The sequence below is a fragment of the Ranitomeya imitator genome, chromosome 1 (genome assembly GCF_032444005.1).
Source record: "Ranitomeya imitator isolate aRanImi1 chromosome 1, aRanImi1.pri, whole genome shotgun sequence".
NCBI classification, from domain to species: Eukaryota; Metazoa; Chordata; class Amphibia; order Anura; family Dendrobatidae; genus Ranitomeya; species Ranitomeya imitator.
In genome coordinates, this window is record NC_091282.1 from 1,149,434,232 (window position 1) to 1,149,447,124 (window position 12,893).

The window sequence follows — 12,893 nt, forward strand, 5'->3', positions numbered from 1 at the left end:
AGGTGGATGATAACAATTGCTTTAGTTATTCGGACCAGCCATAGTGTAAGGCTCAGGTGTTCATGTAAAGCTGCATGAACCAGTTATCTGCCTAAGTATGTAGCAGTACAGACACAGAGGGCTAATACTGCATAAAGTGTATGAGAACATGTTAATGGTGGTGGAAAGGATAATGGGGTGGTGGGGAAGGAGACAATGATGGAGGAGGTGGAATGGACAATGATGGGGTGGTGGGGGAAAAGGCAATTATGGTTTTGGTGGAAAGGACAATGATGGTGGTGGTGATGATGGGAAGCAATGATGGAGGTGTTGGAATGGGAGAAAGCAATGATGGTTGTGGTGGAAGGACAATGATGATAGTGGTGGAAAGGAAAATGGTGGTTGTGGCGGAGAAGGCACTGATGGAGGTGGTGGAATGTGCAATGATGGGGCGGTGGGGAAGAAAGCAATTGTGGAGGTGGTGGAAAGGAAAATGATGGTAGTGGCGGAAAGGACAATGGTGGTGAGGGAGGAAGCAATGATGGAGGTGGTGAAATGGGCAATGATGTGGGTTGTGGGGGAGAAAGCAATGATGGAGGTTGTGGAAAGGGCAATGATAGGGGTGGTGGGTGAAAAGGCAATGATGGAGGTGGTGATGAGGACAGTGAAGGCGGTGGAGGGGCATGCATTATACCTGATGAGAGGAGATGCATTACACCCTATGAGGGGGACTGCGTTATACAGTGAGGGGGCTACATTATATTCTGTGGGGGGTTGCAATATTCTCTAAGGGGCTACATTATAATCTGGGGCTACATCATACTGTATGAGGGGGGCTGCTTTATGCCCTATGAGGGGTCAACAGTTTATCAATGGGGCTGCATTATACCTTATGAGGGGATTGCATTATATACTGAGGGGGCTACATTACATTCTGTGAAGGGACTGCATTATACTATATGAGGGGGGCTGCATTATACCCTATGAGGGTGCTACATTATATTCTATGGGGTGCTGCATTATACCTTATGAGAGGTTGCATTATATTTTGTGGGGTGCTGCATTATACCCTATGAAGGGGACTGCATTATACTCTGTGAGGGGGGCCACATTATATTCTATGGGGTGGCTGCATTATATTCCATGAGGGGGGCTACTTTATATTCTATGAGGGGTTACATTATATTTTATGAGGGGCTACATTATATTCGATGAGGGGCAACCCCAATCCCTGCTACATAATTAATACATGTACTACCTTATATTGTACGTTGATATTAGCGTGTTTTACCACACAATTGGTGATCTTGTATTTATTGCTATGTAGCTACATAGTGGACCCCAAGAATTATTTTCTCTAGTGGGTCCAAGGTGCTCCAGTCCGACGCTTGTGAGCACTGTGTGTGTTGTATGCATCTAATGCATGAGCAGTGTGTGCTGCATGCATTTAATGTGTGAGCACTATGTGTGCTATATTCATCTAATGCAGGATTGGCATTAGGGTCAGGCAGACCATGCAGCTGCCTAGGGCCCCCGCTTGACCAGGGGCCCCCAGCCAGTGGCGTGATGCATATAGCGGAACACCACACAGCCGTTATGGGGCCCCTGAGTAAGTGCAACCCAGCGCCGCACCCCCCAGTTTCCCACATTGGGCATTCAACTTGAAACAGTGATGGTGGAGAGAGTGTCATGTGATGATCTCTCTCCCATCACTCAGCCTCTGCCTTTGAATCATCAGTGTTTGCTTATCAGACATGCTGCAGAAGCCAGAAGGCAGGGGATGGAGGAAGAGAGATAAGTATTGTGTGTATGCATGTATTATGGTGTGTGTGACTGTGTGTGTGTGTGTATGCATGCATTATAGTGTGTGTGACTGTGTGTATGCATGCATTATAGTGTGTGACTGTGTGTTTGCATGCATTAAATTGTGTGTGTTTGTGACACCTCAGGAGTCCAGTTGTCACAGTGGTATTGCCTTCCTCACGGGGAGAGTGATGCCATGCCTGGAAGCGAGCAAGATCCCCTAACAGGTAACACTTACAAAAAACACTTTTCTGACTCCAGGCCAGAAGGGGGAGCTCTAGACTCGGTTTGAGGGTAGCTTCTCTAGATATATTCTGGCCGGAGGAAGAGTTCAGGAGTGAGCAGTGGAGAGTCTGTGAGGAAAGCTGGAGCTGAGCAGACATGCGGTTCTGCAGCTCCTGACAGTAGAGTCTGTAGGAGACAGTGAGGGGAGAAGGAGCACAGGAGTAGAGAGAAACTGGAGTGGAGCTATGAGTGGGCTCCCATCAGGAGGTCCGAGATTGTGGGGGAACTGTATACCCCACAGCAGAAACCGGCGGGCAGGATATTCCAAGTCTCCTGGCCACAATTACCCAAGAAGGCACAGCAGCAGATTAGAGTCACCAAGAGAAGGGACACCTGTAAAAAGGCTTGAGTTGCCTGTTATGTGGGTAGTGTCCACCTAAGAGGACAGAGTGAGTGAAGACCTTGTATAAAGCCTAGGGCAGCAAGGGACTTAGAACACTGAGCAGAAAGGAAAGCTTTCAATCCCACCTGGCTAGGGGGATTCCGAATTGCTTCCAGGCTGCCAGGATTTCAAAGATCACCTATAACCTGTACATGAACATCATCAGTAAAAGGTAAAGAGACTACAAACCTGTGTCCTCCAATTCTTTCCTGCACTTCACCATCTATCATCCTGACCAACCACATCGGGAGCCCTAAGGACTAAGCTCCACCTGTTGGGAGCTATGCCACCTCTGCTGCAATACCATCATCCCCAGAGGACCCCTTTAAGCACCGTTGGCCATCCCTGGCCGAGTACCACAAGTGGCGTCACAAACATACTACATTAGACTTTATTCCCATTTCCATTAACCCCTTTTTACTGGATGCCCAGGGCCACGGACCGGGTCACTGCCAATGTGACCACCCCTTTAAGAACAGAACCAGCCCAGTACCGAGCACCCCACGGTCCTAGCAGGTGCTCCATGTGCGTGACTGTATGTGTGTATGCACGCATTATAGTGTGTGTGTAACTGTGTGTGCAGGCATGCATTATAGTGTGTTTGACTGTGTGTGTATTGTGAAATAGTGACTGGCGTCATTGTGAATGGCCGGTATGTGCCACAGAGATGGAGGTCCTCTGCGCTGTAAGCCTGGAAAGTTGCTCTGGTACCTGTAGTTCCACGAGCTGTGTTTATTGTATAAGGGGCTGGGCTTATAGGGTTAGTAAGAGAGCTGGGCAGGTCTGACCAACCACATACCTCCCATCAGTGGGTGTGTCTCATGTGATATCATGAGACTGTTTTGTAGTCACCTGGTCTGTGGTATTGGAAGGTCCCAAAGTGGGACTGAAGGGGCTGCATTAGACTGTGTGTGGGGGTAAATTATACTGAGAGAGGGCTACTTTATACTCTGGGGGGCTGCATTATACTGTGTGTGGGGCTGCATTATACTCTGAAGGGGCTGCATTATATTTTGAGGGGGCTGCATTATACTTTGAGGGAGCTGCATTATACTCTGAATGGGCTGCATTATACTGTGTTTGGTGGGCTGCAATATACTCTGAGGGGGCTGCATTATGCTGTGAGGTGGCTGCTTTATACTTTGGGGGGTCTATTATTGTGTGTGGGGGGTTGCATTATATTCTGAGGTGGCTGCATTATACTCTGAGAGGGGCTGCATTATGCTCTATGAGGGGACTACATTGTACTCTATGAGGGTGGCTGCAGCATACTCTGAGGGGGGCTGCAGTATACTCTGAGGGGGCTGCATTATATTGTATCAAGGACAATGGGGAGTGCCTTTTACTATATGTACTACAAGGGACCTGCATTATACTGTATCGAGGCCTATCTGCAACAATCATTCTTCCTCAGCCGGGGTAAGGGTAGGTGCACTCGGTCAGTAAACAATGCGGGGTTGAACGTTGCGTACTTATGCAGCATCCAGATGTTACAACATAGTGGATGAGATTTCTAGAAATTACATGCCCGCTATGCATGCACAGACACCCGCGGTTCACCCATGGAGACTTGCAATGGGTCATTCCAGACCGCAGCATGTAAATTTATCTTGCGTAGATTCGCGTACAATGAATTGGACACGGTGATGCCGCACGGTTCAATGAACACATGCGGATTCACCTGCATTCAATAGCCGGCAGTAGGGTTGAGCGAAACGGGTTGAAAATTTTCAAAAGTCGCCGACTTTTGGCAAGGTCGGGTTTCATGAACCCCGACCCGACCCCTGTGTGGGGTCGGCCATGAAGTCGGCGATCTTTTGAATCTGGAATCGGAATTCCGATACCGATTCCCGATATGTTTAAGATATCGGGAATTGGTATCGGAATTCAGATTTAAGTGTAAAATAAAGAATTAAAATAAAAAATATCGCAATACTTACCCTCTGACGCGCCCTGGTACTAACCGGGAACCTTCCTCCTTCGAATCAGCGCTTCCAGGACCTTGCGGTGACGTCGCGGTGACGTCGCGGCTTGTGATTGGTCGCGCGGCCGCCCATGTGACCGCTCGTGCGACCAATCAGAAGCCGTGACGTCACCGCGACGTCACCGAAGGTCCTTCAAGCGCTGATTCTTAGGAAGGAAGGCTGTCGGAAAGAAGCAGGGCGCATCCAAGGGTGAGTATATACCTAATAGGAATATACTCACCCTCGGACGCGCCCTGCTTCTTTCCGGCAGCCTTCCTTCCTAAGAATCAGCGCTTGCAGGACCTTCGGTGACGTCGCGGTGACGTCACGGTTTCTGATTGGTCGCACGAGCGGTCACATGGGCGGCCGCGCGACCAATCACAAGCCGCGACGTCACCGCGACGTCACCGCAAGGTCCTGGAAGCGCTGATTCGAAGGAGGAAGGTTCCCGGTTAGTACCAGGGCGCGTCAGAGGGTAAGTATTGCGATATTTTTTATTTTAATTCTTTATTTTACACTAAAATATGGATCGCAGGGCCTGAAGGAGAGTTTCCTCTCCTTCAGACCCTGGGAACCATGGAAACCCAATGCACTGCATTGGGTTTCGAGTTTCGGCCGACCCCGACCCCAACTTTTTTATAGGATCGGCCGATTTCACTCGACACGACTTTTGAAAAAGTTGGGTTTCGTGAAACCCGACCCGATCCTATAAAAGTAAAGGTCGCTCAACCCTAGCCGGCAGTGCTTTGGACGCAGCAGACATGTGCTGCTTCCAAAGTGCTGCCAATTACTGAACGTGTACACATACCATAAAGAGGCCAGGAAACAAGCATCGAAGGACTTCAATATTGTCGATCGCACTTGTTTACCGGCCCGAACTTAACGCTTGTAAATACAACAGAAATGTTTCTGTGGGATGCGCAATATGTGAGCATTTGGGGCCCCACTTTAAACTTTTGCCCAGGGCCCCACTTTGTCTAAAACCAGCCCTGATCTAATGTGTGAGCAGTGTGTGTGCTATGTGCATTTAATGTGTGAGCACTCTGTGTGCTCAGAGGCATAGTTAGGGTTTCAGCTTAGGGGGGTGAAAAATCTGAGTCGGCCACTAATCAGGTAATCCTGACTACAGCTAGTCAGGATTATAGAAAAGATAGATTTTGTTAAAAATCTTATAAAATTCCACCAACTTCTTACTAAATTTCATCACTCTGTTTTAGCCTAGAGTTTCGATTCTGCGTAACAAGGATGACTACTTAATTAATCCAACACTATAGCTCAGTGTGCAGTATTTACCGAATCAACAATTAAACAGTAGTAAATCAATGTAGAAACATAAATAATAGATAACTGTTGAACTAGTTAATTAGAGGCTGGGATTACTGTTGGATTTTACAAACATATTTACCTATTTTCTGTGCGGTCACCTAACAATAAATTTGGCAATAATGTAGATGTAAAGTAGGACTTGATCTACTTTTGGTATCTCTATTAATAATCCTAGACAATTTTGAATAAATTAACATTTGAGTGTTACAAAGTAAAAGAAGTGTGTCTCTACACAAGCAACACTGTTCGAACACATTGTATGTATGGAAATGCTCTCAACGGGCCACGCCCGGTTGTCACTTTAGTTGTAAATTACTTGGAGCAATGAGAGAGGGAGAGCACAATGCAGAGTTTTAAGAAAAGATGTTAACAAAAAATTCCAAGGAATTCATTTCAAAAACAAACATTTCAGAAGATTCTCTGGCACATCAGCCAAATAAGTTTTTGCATGTTTTGAGACTAGCCACAAGGCAGTTCTATAACAGATCTGTCATCATATTATGATACCCCATTTAAGGTCAGTATGGTATGAGGACATATCGCTTATTTCTTGTGCTATTAGTCCAGCTATTAGAGCTATAAAAATATTGCAGAGTCTTATAGTTAAATATAGGAGTCAAATAGTATTTCTTTGAAGTTGTTCCATGATTCCTCCTTTTATTAACTGCCTTATTAATGCCTAAAAATTACACATTGACATACAGTACTGTCCTGAATTCAACACTTGATTGATAAATTGTGAGAAGCCAGTGAAAAGAGACAGATATCCTTTCAGTGCTGGAGGCCTGAGTTTAAATTTGACCATTTGCAATATCTGAATTAACCCCTTCGCGCCAAGCGCCGTACTAGTACTGCGCTGCCAGCACTGCATTAGTGCCAGCCGCAGTACTAGTACGGCGCCGCCATTTTCCGGTCACCGCGCGGTGATCGGGTTCCGGTGTCTGCTGTTCCTGACAGCAGACAATCCCTGCACGCAGCCCCGGGTGCCTGCACCGCCCCCCCGCATCAGCGATCGCTGTGATTGGCTGGTCAATTCTGACCAGCCAATCACAGCGATGTGACAATAAAGTTTAAAAAAAAAAAAAAAAAAGCATGTGACAGGCTGTGATTGATGCTGTGTGACGTCGCACCAATCACAGCCGTCACAGTAGGTGGGGTGATCGCCACGTCACCTCACCTGATTAACCCCTATGACGCTGATTGGCTGAACAATAGCTTCTAGCCAATCAGCGCCAAAGGGGTTAATTTAAAATACCGATCACCGCCCTGCACGCCATCTTTCTCTCAGATTTGGCGTGCAGAGCGGTGGTCTAAGCCCCTCTGTGTTACCTGAGATAGAGAATCCATTGGTGGCCAGTGCGATCCTACCTGGGATCTCCTGCCTCCTGTGCTGATCTCCTGCTCCATATTGTGCTCCGTGCTGTGTGCTCTCTGCTGCCATCTGCCTGCTGTGTGACTCCTGTGATCACAGCAGCAGCAGCACCTCCCCCACCCCTTTCCCATCCCCCCATCCCTGTTCCAGTACCCCCTCCCTCCCCCACCCTCCAATTGAAATTTTTTGCGCACTTTTTTGCGCTTTTTTTCCTGTGTGCGGCGTCCCGCGCAGAGCATTCGTGCTCTTCCTGTGTCCGCAGCTCTTTGATCAGTATCGCTGCTGATCAGAGACTGCGCCACAGGACTTTTTTTTTTAGTTAGTGTAGCGGACATTGCAGTCTAAGCAACGTCCGATTTTTTTTTTTCTTTTACAAAAATATAATAGTAGTTAGTACAGTGTAGTCTTAGACGTAGATTAGCTGGTGTCACAGCGTTCGTGACTACCGGTCTTTTTTTTTTTTAGAGAAAAAAAAAAATTGTACAGAGTAGTTTAGTGGTAGCGTGTTAGTGTAGCCAGCGTCACAGCGTTAGTGACGACCGATCATCTTTTAGAAAAAAAAAAAAATCGTACTGAGTTTTATAGGTAGGGAGGTAGCGTCTTGTGCATAAAAAAAATCTGCTATCGCCGGATAATCTCTAGTGCATTAGGGGAGCGTACGTCACACTGTTAGTGGCGTTCGCTTTTCTTTTGTAAAAAAAATATTTAGTTGCGTAGGGTAAATTTATACTTTTTTTTTATACAAACTTATTTTTTTACATTGATTTTTCTTTTCATCTTTTTTTCTTGTTACTTCTACATTTTTTCTCTCTACTTGTTTTTTCTCTCTGATTGGTTTTAATAAAGAGTACCCTATACACAAGCCCCACACATTACACGTGTAAAAGCACCACTTACACACACATACCTAGGGTTTGGGAAAAAATAAATGGCCCATTCGTCAACAAGGCGCTATTCACCAGAGGAGGCTTACGCCATCCTTGCGTCCGACACGGATTCAGCCAGTGAGGAAGATCCCACATTCCTCTATTCCTCCTCCTCCTCCTCCTCCTCCTCATCTGGTGAGGAAAGACCCCTAACAAGGCGCCGTAGGACCCAGGCAACTCCTGCAGCAATCGATCCCGTATGGATTGCACCCCTGGAAAATTTTCAGCCCGTCATTCCGGATTTCAGCAGCAGCTCAGGAATCCAGTTTGACACGACTGGCCTCACTGAAATTGACTTCTTCAAATTCTTTTTCAGTGATGAAATAATAAATATTATGGTGGCCCAGACGAACCTGTATGCCCAACAATTTTTTACCCAAAATCCCACGTCATCTTATGCCAGATGGACCCCCGTAAATGCAGCAGAGATGATGACATTTTGGGGAATTGTGCTGCATATGGGCCTAATCAAAAAGCCAAAGCTTCGGCAATACTGGAGTACCGACATTCTCTACAGTACACCGGTATTCCGCATGGCCATGAAAAGGACACAATTTGAAGCGATCCAAAAATTTTTGCATTTCAGTGATAATGCGCAGTGTCCTCCCCGAGACGATCCAAACTTTGATCGTCTATATAAAATTCGTCCAGTGGTTGAACACTTCAGCAGAAAATTTGCTGAGGCGTACACACCCTAGAGGGACATCGCTATTGATGAATCTCTCGTTCATTTCAAAGGGAGGCTAAAATTCCGACAGTACCTGCCCAGTAAGAGGTCCAGGTACGGAATAAAGCTGTACAAACTGTGCGAGAGTACCTCAGGGTACACCCACAGATTTAGGGTCTACGAGTGTAAGGACACCCAGATTAACCCCCCTGAATGCCCCCCCATTCTGGGGGTGAGTGGGAAAATTGTGTGGGAATTGCTGCACCCACTGCTGGATAAGGGTTATCACCTTTATATTGACAACTTTTACACCAGCATCCCACTCTTCAAGGCCCTCTCTGCCAGAGGTACAGCTGCATGTGGCACCGTGCGAAAAAATCAGCGAGGACTCCCTAAGCCGCTAATTGGGCAAACGCTGAGAAAAGGGGAAAGCAGAGCCAAATGCAGCGACAACATGCTGGTGGTCAAGTATAAGGACAAAAGGGATGTCCTTATCCTGACCACCATACACCGTGACAACAGCACCCTTGTCACTGTTCGTGGGACCACAACACAAGTCCCAAAGCCAGATTGTATCCTGGATTACAATCGGTACATGGGGGGTGTGGATCTCTCAGATCAGGTCCTCCAACCATACAGTGCCATGCGAAAAGCTTACGTATGGTACAAAAAATTGGCCGTGCACATTGTACAGATGGCACTGTACAATGCTTTTGTGCTGTCCCGATCTGCAGGCAATACGGGGACTTTCCTTCAGTTTCAGGAGGTAGTCATCAAGGCCCTAATGTTTGGCACTCAGGGAGGTGAGGGTCCCAGTACTTCTGAATCTGATAGTGCCCGTATTGTCCAAGGTCAACATTTCCCAGGACAGGTTCCCCAAACAGCGAGGACAGGACGATCACAAAAACGGTGCAGAGTATGTTCCAAGAGGGGAATACGAAAGGACACAATTTACCATTGTGAAACCTGCCCTGAGAAACCTGGCCTTTGCATTAAGGATTGCTTCAAAGCATACCACACATTCACAAATTAATAAAAATTAGTTTATACCCTGTTGACACAACACACTGTGTAGTTTCCAACATGGGGTCACTTGTGGAGTGAGGCACTTGGAGGTTTACGGTGCTCACCACATATCTAAATAAATTCCTTGGTAGGTCCAGTTTTCAAAATGGGGTCACTTGTGGAGTGAGGCACTTGGAGGTTTACGGTGCTCACCACATATGTAAATAAATTCCTTGGTAGGTCCAGTTTTCAAAATGGTGTCACTTGTGGAGTGAGGCACTTGGAGGTTTACGGTGCTCACCACATATCTAAATAAATTCCTTGGTAGGTCCAGTTTTCAAAATGGGGTCACTTGTGGAGTGAGGCACTTGGAGGTTTACGGTGCTCACCACATATCTAAATAAATTCCTTGGTAGGTCCAGTTTTCAAAATGGGGTCACTTGTGGAGTGAGGCACTTGGAGGTTTACGGTGCTCACCACATATCTAAATAAATTCCTTGGTAGGTCCAGTTTTCAAAATGGTGTCACTTGTGGAGTGAGGCACTTCGAGGTTTACGGTGCTCACCACATATCTAAATAAATTCCTTGGTAGGTCCAGTTTTCAAAATGGTGTCACTTGTGGAGTGAGGCACTTGGAGGTTTACGGTGCTCACCACATATCTAAATAAATTCCTTGGTAGGTCCAGTTTTCAAAATGGGGTCACTTGTGGAGTGAGGCACTTGGAGGTTTACGGTGCTCACCACATATCTAAATAAATTCCTTGGTAAGTCCAGTTTTCAAAATGGGGTCACTTGTGGAGTGAGGCACTTGGAGGTTTACGGTGCTCACCACATATGTAAATAAATTCCTTTGGAGGTCCAGTTTTCAAAATGGTGTCACTTGTGGAGTGAGGCACTTGGAGGTTTACGGTGCTCACCACATATCTAAATAAATTCCTTGGGAGGTCCAGTTTTCAAAATGGTGTCACTTGTGGAGTGAGGCACTTGGAGGTTTATGGTGCTCACCACATATCTAAATAAATTCCTTGGGAGGTCCAGTTTTCAAAATGGGGTCACTTGTGGAGTGAGGCACTTGGAGGTTTACGGTGCTCACCACATATCTAAATAAATTCCTTGGTAGGTCCAGTTTTCAAAATGGGGTCACTTGTGGAGTGAGGCACTTGGAGGTTTACGGTGCTCACCACATATCTAAATAAATTCCTTGGGAGGTCCAGTTTTCAAAATGGGGTCACTTGTGGAGTGAGGCACTTGGAGGTTTACGGTGCTCACCACATATCTAAATAAATTCCTTGGGAGGTCCAGTTTTCAAAATGGGGTCACTTGTGGAGTGAGGCACTTGGAGGTTTACGGTGCTCACCACATATCTAAATAAATTCCTTGGGAGGTCCAGTTTTGAAAATGGGGTCACTTGTGGAGTGAGGCACTTGGAGGTGTACGGTGCTCACCACATATCTAAATAAATTCCTTGGGAGGTCCAGTTTTCAAAATGGGGTCACTTGTGGAGGATTTCCACTGTTTAGGTACATCAGGGGCTCTGCAAATGCAACGTGACGCCTGCAGACCAATCCATCTAAGTCTGCATTCCAAATGGTGCTCCTTCCCTTCCGAGCTCTGCCATGCGCACAAACAGTGGTTTTTCCCCACATATGGGGTATCGGCGTACTCGTGAAAAATTGCACAACATTTTCTTCTTTCTATTTTGTCCTATAACCCTTGGGAAAACAAAAAAAACCTTGCTAAAGATCATTTTTGTGGAAAAAATGTGTTCTATTTTTTTTTACGACTCATCGTTATAATTTTTGGTGAGGCACTTGGAGGTTCACGGTGCTCATCACATAGCTAGATAAGTTCCTTGAAGGGTCTAGTTTCCAAAATGGGGTCACTTGTGGCGGTTTTCCACTGTTTAGGCACATCAGGGGCTCTCCAAACGGGACATGGTGTCCGATCTCAATTCCAGCCAATTTTGGTTTGTAAAAGTCAAATGGCGCTCCTTCCCTTCCGAGCCCTGCCATGTGCCCAAACAGTGGTTTTCCCCCACATATGGGGTATCAGTGTATTCAGGATAAATTGGTCAACAACTTTAGTGGTCCATTTTCTCCTTTTACACTTGTGTAGATAAAAAAAATTGTTGCTAAAAATCATTTTTGGGAAAAAAATGTAATTTTTTATTTTCACGCCTCTACGTTCTAAACGTCTGTGAAGCACCTGGGGGTTCAAAGTGCTCACCAAATAGCTAGATAAGTTCCTTGAAGGGTCTAGTTTCCAAAATGGGGTCACTTGTGGCGGTTTTCCACTGTTTAGGCACATCAGGGGCTCTCCAAACGGGACATGGTGTCCGATCTCAATTCCAGCCAATTTTGGTTTGTAAAAGTCAAAAGGCGCTCCTTCCCTTCCGAGCCCTGCCGTGTGCCTAAACAGTGGTTTTCCCCCACATATAGGGTATCAGTGTATTCAGGATAAATTGGTCAACAACTTTAGTGGTCCATTTTCTCCTTTTACACTTGTAAAGATAAAAAAATTGTTGTTAAAAGATCATTTTTGAGGAAAAAAATGTGAATTTTTATTTTCACGCCTCTACGTTCTAAACTTCCGTGAAGCACCTGGGAGTTCAATGTGCTCACCACATAGCTAGATAAGTTCCTTGAAGGGTCTAGTTTCCAAAATGGGGTCACTTGTGGCAGTTTTCCACTGTTTAGGTACATCAGGGGCTCTCCAAACGGGACATGGTGTCCGATCTCAATTCCAGCCAATTTTGGTTTGAAATAGTCAAACGGCGCTCCTTCCCTTCCGAGCCCTGCCGTGCGCCCAGACAGTGGTTTTCTCCCACATATGGGGTATCAGTGTATTCAGAAGGAATTGCACAACAACTTTCGTGGTCCATTTTCTTCTTTTACCCTTGTGAAAATAAAAAAAATGTTGCTAAAAGATCATTATGTGGAAAAAAAAGTTAAATGTTATTTTTTTCCTTCCACATTCCGTTAATTCCTGTGAAGCACCTGAAGGGTTAATAAACTTCTTGAATGTGGTTTTGAGTACCTCGGGGGGTATAGTTTTTAGAATGGTGTCACTTTTGGGTATTTTAAATCCTATAAGCCTCTCAAAGTGACTTCAAATATGATGGGGTCCCTACAAAAAAATGGTTTTATAAAAGTTGTTGAAAAAATGAGAAATCGCTGTTTAACTT